Source organism: Rattus norvegicus, chromosome 10, assembly GCF_021556685.1.
Source record: "Rattus norvegicus strain SHRSP/BbbUtx chromosome 10, alternate assembly SHRSP_T2T, whole genome shotgun sequence".
Taxonomy (NCBI): Eukaryota; Metazoa; Chordata; class Mammalia; order Rodentia; family Muridae; genus Rattus; species Rattus norvegicus.
The window spans coordinates 64,546,604-64,565,000 of NC_141543.1; the positions used below are offsets into that span (position 1 = coordinate 64,546,604).

The window sequence follows — 18,397 nt, forward strand, 5'->3', positions numbered from 1 at the left end:
ACATCAGTGAGAATGGCTAAGATCAAAAACTCAGGTGACAGCAAATGCTGGCGAGGATGTGGAGAAAGAGGCACACTTCTCCATTGTTGGTGGGATTGCAGACTGGTACAACCATTCTGGAAATCACTCTGGTGGTTCCTCAGAAAATTGGACATTGAACTACCCTAGGACCCAGCTATACCTCTCTTGGGCATATACACAAAAGATGCTCCAACATGTAACAAAGACACATGCTCCACTATGTTCATAGCAGCCTTATTTATAATAGCCAGAAACTGGAAAGAACCCAGATGCCCTTCAACAGAGGAATGGATACAGAAAATGTGGTACATCTACACAATGGAATACTACTTGGCTATCAAAAACAATGATTTTATGAAATTCATAGGCAAATGGTTGGAACTGGAAAATATCATCCTGAGTGAGGTAACCCAATCACAGAAAAACACACATGGTATGCACTCATTGATAAGTGGCTATTAGCCCAAATGCTTGAATTACCCTACATGCACAGAACACGTGAATCTCAAGATGGATGATCAAAATGTGAATGCTTCACTCCTTCTTTAAAAGGGGAACAAGAATATCCTTGGCAGGGAATAGAGAGGCAAAGATTAAAACAGAGACAGAAGGAACACCCATTCAGAGCCTGCCCCACATGTGGCCCATACATATACAGCTACCCAATTAGACAAGATGGATGAAGCAAAGAAGTGCAGGCTGACAGGAACCGGATATATCTCTCCTGAGAGACACAGCCAGAATACATGAAATACAGAGGCGAATACCAGCAGCAAACCACTGAACTGAGAACAGGACCCCCGTTGAAGGAATCAGAGATAGAACTGGAAGAGCTTGAAGGGGCTTGAGAACCCATATGAACAACAATACCAAGCAACCAGAGTTTCCAGGGACTAAGCCACTACCCAAAGACCATACATGGACTGACCCTGGATTCTAACCTCATAGGTAGCAATGAATAGCCTAGTAAGATCACCATTGGAAGGGAAAGCCCTTGGTCCTGCTAAGACTGAACCCCAGTTAACATGATTGTTAGGGGGAGAGCAGTAATGGGGGGAGGATTGGGAGGGGAACACCCATAAAGAAGGGGAGGGAGAGGGGCTAGGGGGATGTTGGTCCAGAAACCGGGAAAGGGAATAACATTGGAAATGTAAATAAGGTGCGATCTACATCCGGCTCCTGTTGGTCTGCACTTCTTTGCTTCATCCATCTTGTCTAATTGGGTGGCTGTATATGTATGGGCCACATGTGGGGCAGGCTCTGAATGGGTGTTCCTTCCGTCTCTGTTTTAATCTTTGTCTCTCTCTTCCCTGCCAAGGGTATTCTTTTTCCCTTTTTAAAGGAGTGAAGCATTCACGTTTTGATCATCCGTCTTGAGTTTCATTTGTTCTAGGCATCTAGGGTAATTCAAGCATTTGGGCTAATAGCCACTTATCAATGAGTGCATACCATGTATGTCTTTCTGTGATTGGGTTAGCTCACTCAGGATGATGTTTTCCAGTTCCAACCATTTGCCTACGAATTTCATAAACTCGTTGTTTTTGATAGCTGAGTAATATTCCACTGTGTAGATGTACCATATCTACACAGCCAGAATACAGCAAATACAGAGGCGAATACCAGCAGCAAACCATTGAACTGAGAATAGAACCCCCGTTGAAGGAATCAGAGAAAGAACTGGGAGAGCTTGAAGGGGCTCGAGACCCCATATGTACAACAATGCCAAGCAACCAGAGCCTCCAGGGACTAAGCCACTAACTAAAGACTATACATGGATTGACCCTGGACTCTGACCTCATAGGTAGCAATGAATATCCTAGTAAGAGCACCAGTGGAAGGGGAAGCCCTGGGTCCTGCCAAGACTGAACCCCCAGTGAACTAGACTGGTGGGGGGAGGGCAGCAGTGGGGGGAGGGTTGGGAGGGGAACACCCATAAGGAAGGGGAGGGGGGAGGGGGATGTTTGCCCGGAAACCGGGAAAGGGAATAACACTCGAAATGTATATAAGAAATACTCAAGTTAATAAAAAAAAAAGACATGTGTAGCCATGCATACCTGTTATCTTAAAAAAAAGAAATACTCAAGTTAATTAAAAAAAAAAGAATAGCTAGTGGGAAAGAGCCTTGAACTCGTTGGCACAGGCAGAAATTTTCTAAACAGAACTCCAATGGCTCATGCTCTAAGATCAAGATTTGGTAAATGGGACTTCATGAAATTGGAAAGTTTCTGTAAGGCAAAGGACATAGGCAATAAGACAAATCAGTATCGTACAGATTGGGAAAAAAAATCTTAACTAACCTCACATCTGATAAAGGGCTAATATCCAAAATAAATAAAGAACTCAAGAAGCTTGCCAGCAACAAACCCCAGATACCCCAATAAAAAATCAGGTAGAGAACTAAACTAAATTCACAACAGAGGAATCTCAAATGGCTGAGAAGCACCTAAAGAAATGTTAAAAGTCCTTAGTGATCAGAGAAATATAAATAAAAACAACCTTGAGATTCCACCTTGCACCACTCGGAATGGCTAAGATCAAAACCTCAGGTGACAACACATGTTGGGGAGGATATGGAGAAAGAGAAACACTCCTCCACTGCTGGTGGGAATCACAAACTAGTACAACCACTCTGGAAATCAATTTGAAGTTTCCTGAGTAAATTTGAAATGGAACTACCTAAAGATCAAGAAATATGACAATTGAAAATATACCCCAATTATGACCCACCATGCCACAGAGCACATGTTCCACTATGTTCATAGTAGCCTTATGTGTGATAGTCAGAAGCTGGAAGCAATCCAGTTGTCCCACAGCAGAAGAATTGACACAGAAAATGTAGTTCATTTACACAATGGAATACTACTCAGCTACTAAGACAAGGACATCCTGAGTTTTGCAGGCAAATGGATGGAACTAGGAAATGTCATCCTGAGTGAGGTAACTCAGACCCAAAAGGACATGCACAGTATGGTCTCACTATTAAGGGGGATAGTAGGCAAAAATGTACAGAATATTCAAGATACAGGCCACAAAACTCGAAAAGGTCAACAAGCTGAAGGACCCAAGTGAGGACACCTCAGCTCCACTTGGGAGGGAGAAGAAAACAAGCACAAGAGGGGTGGCAAGGAGGTACAGTGGAGTAAAGGGGGATGGGATAGGGGTAGAGGGGAACATGATCTGGTATTTGGTGTGAGAAAAGGCTAAAAAACTAGTAGGAAAAAAAGTGGGAAAAAGTCTAAAATACATGGGCACTTGAGAAAATTTCCTGAAAAAAAAAACACCAATAGCTTAGGCTCTAAGATCAAGAATCAACAAATGGGACCTCTTAAAACTACAAAGCTTCTGTAAGGCAATGGATCCTGTCATTAGGACAAAACAGCAACCAACAGATTGGGAAAAGATCTTTACCAATCCTACATCTGAGAGATGGCTAATATCCAAAATATGCAAGGAACTCAAGAACTTAGATACCAGAGAGCCAAAGAACCCTATTAAAATGGGGTACAGAGTTAAAAGATTCTCAGCTGAGGAATATCAAATGGTTGAGAAGCACCTAAAGAAACGTTCACATTCTATAGTCATCAGGAAAAAGCAAATTAAAACAACCCTAAGATTCTACCTCACACCAATCAGAATGGCTAAAATAAAAAAAACTCAGGTCTCTGAAATGCTGGCAAGGATGTGGAGAAAGAAGAACACTCCTCCATTGTTGTTGGGAATACAAACTGTACAACCACTCTGGAAATCAGTCTGGAGGTTCCTCAGAAAATTGGACATTCCACTACCTGAGGACCCAGCTATACCTCTCCTGAGCATACCCAAATATGTTCCAACATACAACAAAGATGCATGCTCCACTATGTTCAAAGCAGCCTTATTTTTAATAGCCAGAAGCTGGAAAGAACCCAGATGCCCTTCAACAGAGGAATGGATACAGAAAATGTGGTACATCTACACAATGGAGTACTACTCAGCAATAAAAAAAAACAATGACATCATGAAATTCATAGGCAAGAAAGCTCCTCGGCTGTGAAGCTAGCAGTACCTCTATGCTTCTACGGTGTCCAGTTCAGCAACCTCTACCCATCGCCCCATTCCTGGCTGACATCCACTCGAGTCACAGCAGTGGCCGGATCCTGTATGGAGGACACCTCCTGGGATGTGCTGAGTCTGGCTGCTTGCTACCAGTGCACAGGCTTCCCGCTGACCGGGTCCAGCTTCCCCACTACGCACTTCTTCCTGGCCACTGCTTCCTGGGAGCAAGTGGGCGCCTAGGAGGAGGACAGGCTTGGGGCTGCGTGGTTTGGAGAGCTGAACACTTTCTAGGCCGTTCTGGCATGCGATTAATGTGATTCCTATGCCCTCTTTCTCTATCCTCCCAATGGTCTTCAGTTTTTGGAACTCACCACAAAGAATCCTACAGTGTCCAGCTGCAGCTTCCTGCTAAGGTGGGATTCTGCCAAGGGGAAGCAAATGATGTGAAGAGAAAAGCCCTGTATTTCAGCCTGACTAACAGTGAGCAGTCGGTGAAGAATCTCTACCAATTCTGTTGGTGTCTTGGGGCTTTACCTTTAAAAATCATAGTATTGAGAGCGGAAGAGACCACCAACACTGCTCACCCCTGCCCACATCCCTGGCCCAAGAGGAAACTGTATAAGGCCTCTGGGCTCCCGTGGGGGAGGGCCCAGGAGCGGCAGGACCCCTGCCTGAGACACCGCCGGAACCTGAAGGAAACAGACCAGATAAACAGTTCTCTGCACCCAAATCCCATGGGAGGGAGAGCTAAACCTTCAGAGAGGCAGAAAAACCTGGGAAACCAGAAGAGACTGCTCTCTGTACATACATCTCGGACGCCAGAGGAAAACACCAAAGGCCATCTGGAACCCTGGTGCACTGAAGCTCCTGGGCGGCACAGGTCTTCCTGGTTGCTGCCACAGCAGAGAGCCCGTGGGCAGCACCCCGCGAGCAAACTCGGGACAACAGGTAAGACCAAATTGTCTGTTGCAAGAAGGCTGCCTGGTGAAATCGGGACACACAGAAGCAGAATTCCTCTAGGACCGGGCACGTCCTGTGTTTACCGGAAGTCCCACACCCGCGGATCCCGGTATGAATTTAAATTGTTATTTCACAATTTGAGGATAATATCAACATTTGAATAAGTATCCTAGTGATTTTTCACTCACATTAAATTTTAGAGGCACCATCTGAAAAGATTCCTAGGTTTACTGTAGCCAGAGAACTTGGAATCTCATAGGTCTGGGAAACATGAAGCTGTGTACTTTATGAAGCATTTGAATGTGAACTTTCTCATCTGTGATTCCTAGTCACACTCAAGACAAGAAATGTTATCTTTTCAGTCATATCGCAAACAAACTGCCCCAAAACTGAGTAAGTTTTCAGTATACAGTTTCCTTCCCTTAATGTTGGCAGATAACTTTGAAATATAAAATGGGTTAATGAAGACATATTAAGCATTTTAGAGGGAGATCCAGGCACTTGGTCTTATTGTAAGTCTTTGTGTTTCAGTTGCCAGATTTAGTGTATAACGGGATTAATTGATATCAGAATATTTCATAAATCCAAAGTAGCCATACTATATTTGCAAATAAGTGTGCATACAGGTAGAAATTAACTATAAGTGAGAGAAAGTGTAAATTAAGGTTACTTTTTTAATAAACCATCTCACTGGACTATGAACTGGGCAATCTGAAAACTGTATGGGATTGATATCCAGGGCATACCTGAAAACTACAGGCTTGAAACTAAAGGCACTCAACAGCCAGAGTTCTTTCTTCCTTGGGAAATTTCATATTGTTTGATTAATCCCTTCAGTTGTGTGTTTGAAGCAATCACATTATGCCTGGAAATTTGGCTCACTCAAAGTGTATTGAGGTAAATATTAACCCAATTGTGTACAATAGTAATGGAAGGGCAAAGCTGAATTGACAAATTAAATTAATTAGCACTTGGTGCATGAATATTGGAGAAAAAGACCACATAAGACTAGCAAATAAATATTGCCACAGTTACTAAAATTAACACCATATTTTTCTAAGCATATTGATATCAATGACATCACAATAAATGAAGTATGAAGGTGTACAGAGTATCATCTGACTTGCTAACATAAATGTCTCAAACAAAGTTTTATGGTATTGTCCATGTGTACAAAATTATAACAGAAAGTCAAAACTAGAGGTAAAAAATTTACCCTGGAAATTCTTGTCAAAGACAAATTTACAGTGATAGATATTCTAATTTCTTAGGGCATTGGTGTCTTTGAAAATAACATGAATGCATTTGCTAGTGCAAAATGCAGCTATAATGTTAATGATGTATTTGGTAAATGCAGTCAACAAGAAGGATGTCCCTACTAAAAGTTGAAGGCAGGCATGCCTTTCCAGAATGGAGTTTATAAACTGCTGGGAGTCAATTATGAGAAGCTGATTGAAGCATTTAGTGCTGTGTTGGATGAGTATCAGACACAGCAGGAAAATGCTAGCAGTTCTCACCTACTATAAACAGACTTGGGAGATTTATGTTAGAAAGCCAGAGGTACTATACCTGAAATATAAATGGTAATCCAGGTGAGTTTTAGAAAAAAGAAGATTCCAGACAGATGGATTATCAGGTGTGAAAGGCAAAGCAGTTGAAAATATACCCTAAAGTCCAGTATAGCTGGAGAATAGAATACAGAGTATGTGTTTGACCAAATGTGACTGTGGAGATAGAGAAACAGTCTTATCAATGTAAAGTTTGCCCTGAAGAAAATTTAGATTTTATCATCCAATCAGTGAGACTCCAATACAAAAATCCACTAGCAAGGAAGAATGATTGAATTTTCACTTGTAAGAGCAAAGTAAACCTTTTGAGGAAAGTATGGTGGTTCAAATCAGGGAGGATATTTGAGAGGTGGTTTCAATAATTCAAGTGAAATAATACTTTTGTCTAGTTTAGTAAAATTATGACAAAGATGAAATAAAAATGTGAACTTTGGGGTCAATAACATTTACTAATGGGGTATAGGTAGTGAAAGAAATGAATGAATGAAATACAACTATCAGAATTCAGCTTTGATGACAGGTTACTTTGAATGCTATGAAAGTGCAAAGTAGTATGGGAAAGAAGAAGAGGCATAAGGTTTTATTTTAAATCAGTTGTGTTTCCAAAGCCTGCAGACATTATAGGGAAAAATCATTCATCCTTGAAAATTAGAGTTTTCTAAGTTAAGATAGAGAAATTAAATTCAAGCCTTAATTTGTAATCTAAGCCATTCAAGTACATAAAGTTCTCATATCAGTAGACATATAATCATAACATTAAACAGTCTTCACTGAGGCCTAGGGAATATTGAGGTAGTAGAAACTGACAAAGCTGAACAAAATTCTAAATCTCTGAGACCATATAACCAACTGGAAAGGAAGAGAAAACCCAAACACGTTTTGTATCTCAATGTAGAATTTAAAGGACGAAGTAATGCAGCATACGAAAGAAACCAAAGAATTAATTTATTTATGTCTACAGAAATTCCACCTGTTTGAAATGTAATATAATGATTATGAGATTATTTACATGTTCTATTTACAGGTATCTTACCTTTACCAGTAAAGATATTTCAGGAATATCATGCCTGGAAACAACCAGACTATCATCTCTCAGTTCCTCCTTCTGGGCCTCCCCATCCCCCAAGAGCACCAACTCTTGTTCTATACACTGTTCCTGGCCATGTACCTCACCACTGTACTGGGGAACCTCATCATCATCATCCTCATTCTATTGGACTCCCATCTCCACACACCCATGTACTTGTTTCTCAGCAACTTATCCTTCTCCGATCTCTGCTTTTCTTCTGTTACAATGCCCAAGTTGTTGCAGAACATGCAGAGTAAAGTTTCATCCATCCCCTATGCAGGATGCCTGACACAAGTGTACTTTTATCTGTTTTTTGCAGCCCTTGAAAACTTCCTACTTGTTGCCATGGCCTGCCACCGCTATGTGGCCATCTGCTTTCCCCTTCATTACACCAACATTATGAGCCCCAAGCTCTGTCTGAGTCTGGTGCTGCTATCCTGGGTGCTGACAACATTGTATGCCATGTTGCACACTTTGCTCTTGACTAGATTGTCTTTCTGTGAAAACAATGTGATTCCCCATTTTTTCTGTGATCTGTCTGCTCTCCTAAAGCTGTCCTGCTCCAATATTCACATTAATGAGTTGGTGATATTGATCATAGGAGGGCTTGTTGTTATACTTCCATTTCTACTTATCATAGTGTCCTATGCACGCATCATTTCCTCCATCCTCAAGGTTCCTTCAACTCAAGGCATCCACAAGCTCTTCTCCACTTGTGGTTCTAACCTATCTGTGGTGTCTCTGTTCTATGGCACAATTATTGGCCTCTACTAATAACTCAACTAGAAAGGATATTGTCATGTCTATGATGTACACAGTGGTGACTCCCATGCTGAACCCTTTCATCTATAGCTTGAGGAATAGAGATATGAAGGGGGCCCTAAAATGATTGTTTCAAAAGAAAACTCTCCTCGGACTATGAAAACAATCTCTCAGATGTTTTTATACCATAATAATCAAGTGGATATATTGATATGTCTACCAGCATTCCTGACTTTCCCTCACTTTAACCTATTCTACTAAACAAGCATTCTATATAATTATTTTATGTGTAAAATGTGTATTAACTAGGGACCCCACTCTGCCTTTATGACCTTTCATTCTAGAAAACTACTTACAAAGAATTTGTAGTGAGAATTTCAGTTTAAGAACATAGAAATATTATAATAATATACTTTCATTCTAATCCTAGGTGTGGGATATGGGGCTGCTTTATATTGTCTACAGCTGCAGACAACAAATTACCTCTTTCTAAGGCAAAAGTGTGATTTTTACCATCTGCAGATAGTTTTACAAATGTATAATATTTGGAATTCTTAGTCTCTTGGAGGGTGCAAAACTTCTAGAACCCCAAGAGGAGATACACCTGCTGCTGCTGCTGCTGCTGCTGCTGCTGCTGCTGCTGCTTCTTCTTTTTCTTCTATTCCTGATGTTGCACTTGCTGTTTTTAGTTATACATATCCTGTAAGGAAGATCAAACTGTCCCCAGGACCTTGGTGCCCCTAATCAGCAGGAAGCAGCCTAACAAATACAATACCCCATTTCCCTTTCTCTTTTACTGAAAGACATGGGTTAGAAGAAATAAGGACGAAAAAAGGTAGTAGACATAAAGCCCACAATGCAGAAAAAGTATGGCATCAAGAACTTTTGCTATATTTTTCTACATGACATCTCCATTCCATACATAATTAAAATGTGTCCTGGAATTTTATCATTGTGTTCAGAAATTTACATAATCTGTGGCAACATTTCTAAAATATGTTTCATAACCTGATTTCAATAATCAGCAATGCACGAAAAAAATCTCATCTTCCTAGATACATGATAAAGTCTCCCACACATAGAATCCAATAAAAAATTGCACACAAGTTTGTATTGAAATGTTTTCCTCATCCTAATTTATTTTCATGTCTATGTAATCTTTCAAAGATGGCTTTGGCCCAAATCAATTTTTATAACACCCTCAATACATCATTATATTTTATATTTTTCTGGGAATTATCTCATGCTGGCAGGCTGTAATTTTTCTCAATTAATGGGGAAAGGAGTAAGAGATGAATAGTGCAGTTTTAAAGGATGCTACTCTTGAGTTCATTTGTACATTTTTAAATTTTGGATTTAAAAACTTCACAGATATGTTTATTTTATTCTTCATAAAAGGCAAGTAGAGAAGGTAACCTTATTTGTTTTGTGTCTAGAAAGGGGAAACTTAACAACTTTCCATATCACACAGTGTAAAGATTTGAACCCATGTCTGAGTCAAGACTATGTGATTTTACAGTTTCTTTTCATTTTGTCCAATACTCTTAGCATTAGGATCTTAGCAATACTCTTAGCATGGATCAGGTTTTCATTTAATTTTGATTTATTGTTCCTGATGCCTCTTCTTTTAAAAACAAGACTTACCCCATTTTACTACCTTAAATCTTATGGTAGGTCCTACATATCCATGAGCATCTTTGAGCTTCATATAGATCTCCCTGCTGTTCTTCTCATCTATGTAGAAGACAGCCACAGGTAGAGTCTAATGGCAATTAAATCCAATAAATAACCTGTATGCTTCCCAAGTTTGACCTTTGTCTTTCATTACCTGTCTCGGCAGATGTAGTATATCACTGGTGTTAGGCTTGGAGAGTTTAAAAACTTCTCTGATTTTTAATTCCTCTCTCTGATTCCTAATTCATGTTAAAGACATGAGATCTTTACAGAAAATCACAATCAATGAAAATGCACAGAACAAGTATTTATTTGCTTCCCAGTCCCAGCTTATACATTAACAACACAGCTCCTGTAATTAAGGCTTAGGACAATCATGGAAGACAGAATAGAAAAATTTTAAGATCCAAAGGAACAGAAAGTGAGATTGTGTTTCTTATAAATATCAGAGAGGCTATACCCATAGCATCTTATAAACATGCAAACAAGTACAACATACATGCTAACATGGATGGGGAAGTCCCATATATCTTCAGGGCTATATAAAGAACTATATGCAGGTAAGAAATACGGAGAGTAGGTGAAATCATCTTCCCCAGGGAATATGTCCACAATTCCACATTTTTTATTCAAAACCAAATTGTTAGCCCTGAAATTATAAACATAGGAGTATATAGACTTGTCAGTCTATATTTATATGGCACCAATTTGAAAGAAAACAAGGGTTTTATTAAGGTGAAGTAAAGAAAAGAGGAAAGAATTTGTGGTTTTATTTAATTTCGACAAATAGAATATTTATTAAAAATAAGTATGAAAGGCTCCTCAAAGTTAAACATTGAATTATAATATTCTGCTAATAAATGTCATTCCTTTTGTGTAAATATGCTCAAAAGTACATATATATATATATATATATAATTTTTAAGAGGAACACGCATATTTTGGTCTGCTTTGCCACATCTATCTCTATCTCTCTATATGTACACAAGTCCTGTTGACTCTAACCTATATATCTATATCTAACAAGCATATTCATACACACACACATACCACACACATATGATATTTACATCAAAATTTATGGAAACACATCCCATATGTTAAGAATAATAAGGCACACAAAGAAAACCAAGTATTGGAAGGAGTTGCTATGATCAAAGTAAAATGAATTCACATCCAGAAATGTAATCATTACTTTGCATAATTACTTTATGCTAATAGAAATTTTTTGCCTGTTCTAAGAAAACTAATCTTTTTTTTTTTTTATTAACTTGAGTATTTCTTATATACATTTCGAGTGTTATTCCCTTTCCCGGTTTCCGGGCAAACATCCCCCTCCCCCCTCCCCTTCCTTATGGGTGTTCCTCTCCCAACCCTCCCCCCATTGCCACCCTCCCCCCATAGACTAGTTCACTGGGGGTTCAGTCTTAGCAGGACCCAGGGCTTCCCCTTCCACTGGTGCTCTTACTAGGATATTCATTGCTACCTATGGGGTCAGAGTCCAGGGTCAGTCCATGTATAGTCTTTAGGTAGTGGCTTAGTCCCTGGAAGCTCTGGTTGCTTGGCATTGTTGTACTTTTGGGGTCTCGAGCCCCTTCAAGCTCTTCCAGTTCTTTCTCTGATTCCTTCAATAGGGGACCTATTCTCAGTTCAGTGGTTTGCTGCTGGCATTCGCCTCTGTATTTGCTGTATTCTGGCTGTGTCTCTCAGGAGCGATCTACATCCGGCTCCTGTCGGTCTGCACTTCTTTGCTTCATCCATCTTGTCTAATAGGGTGGCTGTATATGTATGGGCCAAATGTGGGGCAGGCTCTGAATGGGTATTCCTTCAGTCTCTGTTTTAATCTTTGCCTCTCCCTTCCCTGCCAAGGGTATTCTTTTTCCTCATTTAAAGAAGGAGTGAAGCATTCACATTTTGATCATCTGTCTTGAGTTTCGTTTGTTCTAGGGATCTAGGGTAATTCAAGCATTTGGGCTAATAGCCACTTATCAATGAGTGCATACCATGTATGTCTTTCTGTGATTGGGTTAGCTCACTCAGGATGATATTTTCCAGTTCCAACCATTTGCCTACGAATTTCATAAACTCGTTGTTTTTGATAGCTGAGTAATATTCCATTGTGTAGATGTACCACATTTAAGAAAACTAATCAAAGAGACAAAAGGAACATACTCTACTGTTATATTAGGTCTGAAAATGAATGAAGGAGCAATGAGAAAATTTGAGATTTGATTTAAAAGAACACTCAACATTTAAACATACACATATATTCTATATATGAAAATAGATGTATGAGAAAAATATATACATGAAAAGAGAGACGGAAAAGATTGCATCGTGTTTTATTTTACAAAATGTTTAAAATTGTTATTTATTTTACAAAAAAATTGCTTAAAAGTTTTGACATAATTTAGAGAATTATTGCAACCATATTTTACAACTCAAAAAATGTGAATATATATACAAGAATATATATATATATATATATATATATACATATATATATAATGAAATTAGACAATCCAAAATGTGGATATAAGATTCAATAAATAGAAAGACTGAAGAAAAATTTCAAATAGAAATAAAACTGGAAATGGACAACTCCCTAAGGCAAATAAAATAGTTGAAAGCCTCACCAATATAATGGGTAATGTGAGAAATAAAATGTCAGGACTAAAAAACAAGAAAAAGAATGTTAATTTTCAGCTGAGAATTTAAAATATGAGTAAAATATGAGAGAAATATAGGACACCAGGGAAGAACAAATCTTTGAATTGTAGTCAAAGAAGAATGAAAAGAACACCATGCAAAATATATAGAATATATTTACATTGAATAAACCATAAAATAACACTTTCAAACAAGGAGAAATAAATATTAATCCTTGAACAAGAGGTTTACAAAAAACAAAAACAAAATAATACAGGACCAGAAAGGAAACATGCTGTGACATAGTAAAAAGTTAAAATATTAAAAAAGAGCCCTCCAAAAGACCCAACAAACACCTGAAAGAGTGAGATGCAAATATGTGCACTTAACCAATGAACAGAAGCTGCCGACCACTCTGGTTGAATTTTGGAAAAGCTGAAGGAAGCTGAGAAAGAGGGCAACCATGTAGGCCGACTAGCACTCCCAATTAACTTGGACCCCTGAGATTTCTGAGACACTGGATCACCAACCGGGCAGCATACACTAGCAGAGGTTTAGAGGTTCTGGTCCGGGTTCAGTCAGAGAAGATGCACCTGTCAAGGGACTGGAGGCCCCAGGAAGTTTAGAGGTCTGGTGGGGTGGGGATATCCTTGTGGAGACACAGGGTGTGCAGGGAAGAGGTATGGAATGTGGAACTGTCAGGTGGGCCAGGATGGGGAATAAAGTCTGCAGTGTAAAAAGAAATAAATAATAAAGATTTAAAATAAAAAATAGAACAAAAACTCAACAAGATGACTAGGACTAATGAAAATATTTTATTAATAACTGAATATTAATGCTCTCAATTCCCCCACAAAAAAGACAGTTCAGCAGACTGTATAAGAAAACAGAAGCTACTTTATGCTGCCCTCAAGAAACACACATTGCCATCTAAGGCAAATTACACTGTAGTGAAAAGTTAAAAAAAAATGTTCTTCAACCTACTCTCCTATCTCTCTACCCACTCAAATCCATACATTCCTTTTCTATATATATTATTATTATAAGTTTTTACTTTACTTGGTTATTTTTATTGATATTTTAAATGTTATCCCCTTTCCTGTTTTCCCTTCCAGAAATCTGCTATCCCATCCCACCTCCCCCTGCTTCTATAAGGGTGCTCGCTCATCTACCCACCCATTCCCTTCCACCTCCCTGCCCTGGCATTCCCCTACACTGGGGCACTGGAACTTGATAGGACCAAGGTCCTCTCTTCCCATTGATGCCTGACAAGGCCATCCTCTGCTACATATCAACATCAGGACACTTCTTCAGTTTGCATCTGTCACAGTAGCTGTCCATTGTGCCACATCTCTTTTACTGCACTCCATGGTGGACCTTTCCTGCCTCAGCCTACTGCCAGCATGAGGTGCTGTCCACAGTGGTTACACTTTCTTTTTAGCCTTAGCCTACAGCCTTGGTGAAACAGCTCCTGTCCACAGTGGCAGCACCTCCTCTCCATCCTTCCTCCACCCCCAGGAACCCCAAAGAAATGGCACATAAACAAAATCCAGCTGCAGCCAAGAAGGTCTCCCACCCTAAAGCATGAACACAAGGCGTGAAAAGATGGTCAGAAAAGGCACCAATCATTGATCTTCTCATAAAAAACTAGCAATCCTTAAGCAGGAAGCCCAACAGCCACTGACAGGAAACCCAAACAATCTCTGGACTCCCCAATCTCAGGACATGAAGTGCCACCAATCCTCAATCTGGACATCTCTGTCATGAAAATCTCTGTCTCCTATGATATACTATATAAGCACTGCCCTTGTCTAGTTCCCTGTTGTTCATTCCCAGGAGCAGAGCTCAGCCATCCATGGATTCATCCCTCCTCCTGGGTTCTTCCCTTCAACAAATCTCCTTTATGAGATGACTCTCTCCTCAGAAGAATCTGAGGGAAAAGAAGCAAAGAAGTGGAGAAGGATCAAGGTTGAGGTTTCTAAGCTACTCAGCTCAGCTAGCAATACTATCCCCTGGGAGCTGCAATGCCTCTGCTGAGGTAGCATCCTCAGAGCACTGTGGTGCATATGTTCCAATGCCTCAGAATGCCCATCCACTGGGACATTGTTACACCTCAGTGCTGTAAGTTTGCTGAACTCCCATGTCTCAGAATGCCCTTCCCTTGGGACATTGTCCAATCTAATACCTGTGTGGTTCCTGGGCTTCTGAGTTCCAGGATTCACTTCCATCTGAGCAGAAACATTTATACCTATGTCATATGAAGTATTAAATGTAGATACTACAAAGCAGAGAACACTTTCAAAGATTGCTGATGCTGACCAAATGTACTTCACTTCTCCCTTGCTGAGCTCACAATTCATGACATGAATAGAGGATGAGAATCTCCCATGGAAATGTTTCTAAAACTCATGTGGGATTCTTTGAAAACAATGACTCTGATTTTGAAGCTGATATTAAATTCTATAAATGGGCACTCATATCTTGAAATAAGGAACAAGCTCTTTTAGATAGGGGATCTGTTCAAAGTTTACTAAGATTCCAAAGATGAAAAGAAACCCAAAGAAGGTTTAAGAACTCCAGCATTGCCCCTACCACAAAGAACTGTTCTTAGGTTGAAATGAAAAAAGAATTGACCAGAAAGAAATTGTAAGAAGCCACAACATTTGTAAAATGATTATCAATGTAGCTGTAAAACAAAGTATTTCTATAGAATGGCAAAGTATTGCAAAATATGCCAAAGGACAAAGAATGTTATCATACTTGTTGGTCTTTCTGTTCAGGATGGGAAGGTGTTCAGGGACTCAAAAGTTCAGGAAACACACAGCTGTGAGGAGGGACAAAGTCACAAAGGAAGGGCAACCTGAAACATGGGAACCCAGGAACCACAGAACTCTGAGTGGAAGTATCCTCAGCAGAGGCATTGCAGTTCTAAGGGGAAGATATCCCCAGATGAGCTGAGGTGCTCAGGAACCTCAGCCCTGCTCCTTCTCTTCCCTTCTTCTCTTCTTCTCATTGATTCATGCCTAATTCCTTCCAATTATAGAGTCACACCAAGCAGCAAATCTTATAAGAAATTTATTGTAGGGTTCAGGGTGAGAATGGATAAATTCAGTAGTGGTTAACTCCTGTGAGGGAGCAGACAAGAAAGAATTGGACAAAGAACCATGCTTATAGATGACGTCTTGCAGAGATAGTGATGATGGAGAGTTCTAGAGTGAATATTTCCAGGGTGAGTACTGGATTTCAAGTCCTGAGCTTGAGGGATCTCAGGGGTCAGAGGGATTCTGTGGGAAATTCACGGATGGTGGGTTTTCCTATTCAGAGATTGTTGTCTTTTGTTTGATTTTTTTCAGTATTTTAATTTTATTTAATGAATCTGAGTGCTTGACTTCATGTATACATACCACATTCATCCAATAACCACATATGCCAGAAGAAAACACCAGATCCCCTGAAACTGGACTTACAGAATATATGTGAGCTTCCATGTAGGTTCTGGTTAACTTAACCCAGGTCACCTGGAAGAGCATCCAGATTTTGTAATTTACAAGCCATCTCTCTACCCTTGTGACTTGGTCCTATTTTTTATTAGATATTTTTTATTGGATATTTTTTATTTACATTTCAAATGTTATCTCCTTTCCCTGTTTCCCATCCATAAATCCCTTACCCCATCCCTCCTCTCCGCCTCTTCTATGAAGGTGTTCCTTTACACATTCCTGACTCTCCACAATGACATTCCACTACAATGGAGGGTTCAGCCTTGGCAGGACCAAGGGCTTCTCCTCCATTTGTGCCAAACAGGCCATCCTCTGCTACATATGCAACTGGAGACATGGGTCTGTCCATGTGTACTCTTTGGATATTTGTTAGGTCCCTAGGAGCTTTGCTTTGTTGGTATTGTTGTTCTTATGTGGTTGCAAACCCCTTCAGCTCCTTTAATACTTTCTTAACTCCTCCAATGAAAACCCCATTCTGAGTTCAATGATTGGCTGCAAGCAGTCACCTCTATATTTAGAAGGGGGAAATATTCATAGGAAGAGATTTGGAGACAAAATTTGGAGCAGAGACTGATGGAATGGTCATTCAGAGCCTGCCCCAACTGGGGATCCAGCCCATATACATAAAGTCACCAAACATAGACAATATTGTTGATGCCACAAAGTGCATGCTGACAGGAGCCTGATATGGCTGTCTCCTGAGAGACTCTGCTAGAGCATGACAAATACAGAAGTGAATGCTTACAGCCAACCCATTGAATTGAGAATGGGGAGGAGTTAGAGAAAGGATTGAAGGAGCTGAAGGGGCTTGCAATCCCATAAGAACAATAACAACCAACCAGAGCTCTTTGGGACTAAACCACCATCCAAAGAGTACACATTGAGAGACCTATGGCTCCAGCTTCATGTGTTTCAGAGAATGGCCTTGTTGGGCACCAATGGGAGGAGAAACCCTTGGTCCTGCCAAAGCTGGACCCACCCCCCAGGATAGGGAAATGTCAGGGCAGGGAGGCAGGAAGGGGTGGGTGGTTGGGTAAGAGGAATACCCTCATAGAATAAGGGCGCAGGAGGATAGGATACGAGGTTTATGGACGTGTAACTGGGAAAGTGGTTAAAATTTGAAATGTAAATAAAATAGCCAATAAAAACAAAGAATGTAATCTGGAGCTGGACAGAAGGCTCAGAGGGTAAAAACTCTGGCTGACTCTCCAGAGGTTCTGATTTCAATTCCCAGCAACCACTTTGCGGCTCATTACTATCTATAATGTAATCTTGTGTCCTCTTCTGGCCAACAGGCAAAACACTGAGGATGATAGATAGATGATAAATAGATATAAAAATAATAAATTTTATTTTTATTTTTAAACAGTTTTTAGAAAGGCAGGAAGAATTGGGGAGAAGGAAAAGGCCTGGCAGAACCTTCATTACTATGTTCAAACTGGCCAGAGTTCCTTCATGAACCATTTCTTCATCTAGTATGTGGCCAACTTAGTCATGACAGATTTTTTATCCTTTTGATTTATTCTCCCATACAATACAAGCCTGCCCTTCTTCTCCTTCTCTCAGTTAGCTCCCCCTAAACACACACATATACTTCCCCCCTCCCCAGACTCACTGCTTCTTCCCTTCTCTTCAGAAAACAGCGTGTATCCCAAGGATATCAACCAAACATGGCATAACAAGATGAAATGGAAGTTTCTGCTTTTGTCATGTGAGACAGACTGATGTGGTGTTTTGCTGAGGCAAGACCCATGGGAAGATATATAATGTTTGGAGAGAGTATAAGTGGGAATCAACTAACAGCGACAGGCCACTTGCATAGTTAGCTCTGCAGTGCTTCATTGGTCTGTACCATTGGGGATGTTCACTTTGTTGATTGAGGCACTGCAGAGGACTCCTGGCATTTCAGCTGGTCCTGGTCACTCTTGTGGAGTCATGCCTATTCAGTAGAGGCCTGGCCATTTCTACTGGATTGTTTGCTGTTGCTAATTCATGGTTGGTGAAACCTTTGAATTGGACTGTTGGTATCCTGACTACTAAACTGCACTGCTGATATCCTGACAGATTAGAATCACTCCCCAAAGAAGTAATTATAAGCAGGTCCACATAACATTGTCCTATTTACCATCTTTGGATGGTTGACTAGAAGGGAGGTCAAG

General features: G+C 40.1%; 1 pseudogene; it reads left to right on the forward strand.

Moving 5' to 3' along the window:
• Positions 1–7,647: 7,647 nt before the first annotated feature.
• Olr1468-ps1 (olfactory receptor 1468, pseudogene 1) lies at positions 7,648–8,575 on the forward strand (annotated as a pseudogene).
• The last annotated feature ends 9,822 nt before the right edge of the window (positions 8,576–18,397 follow it).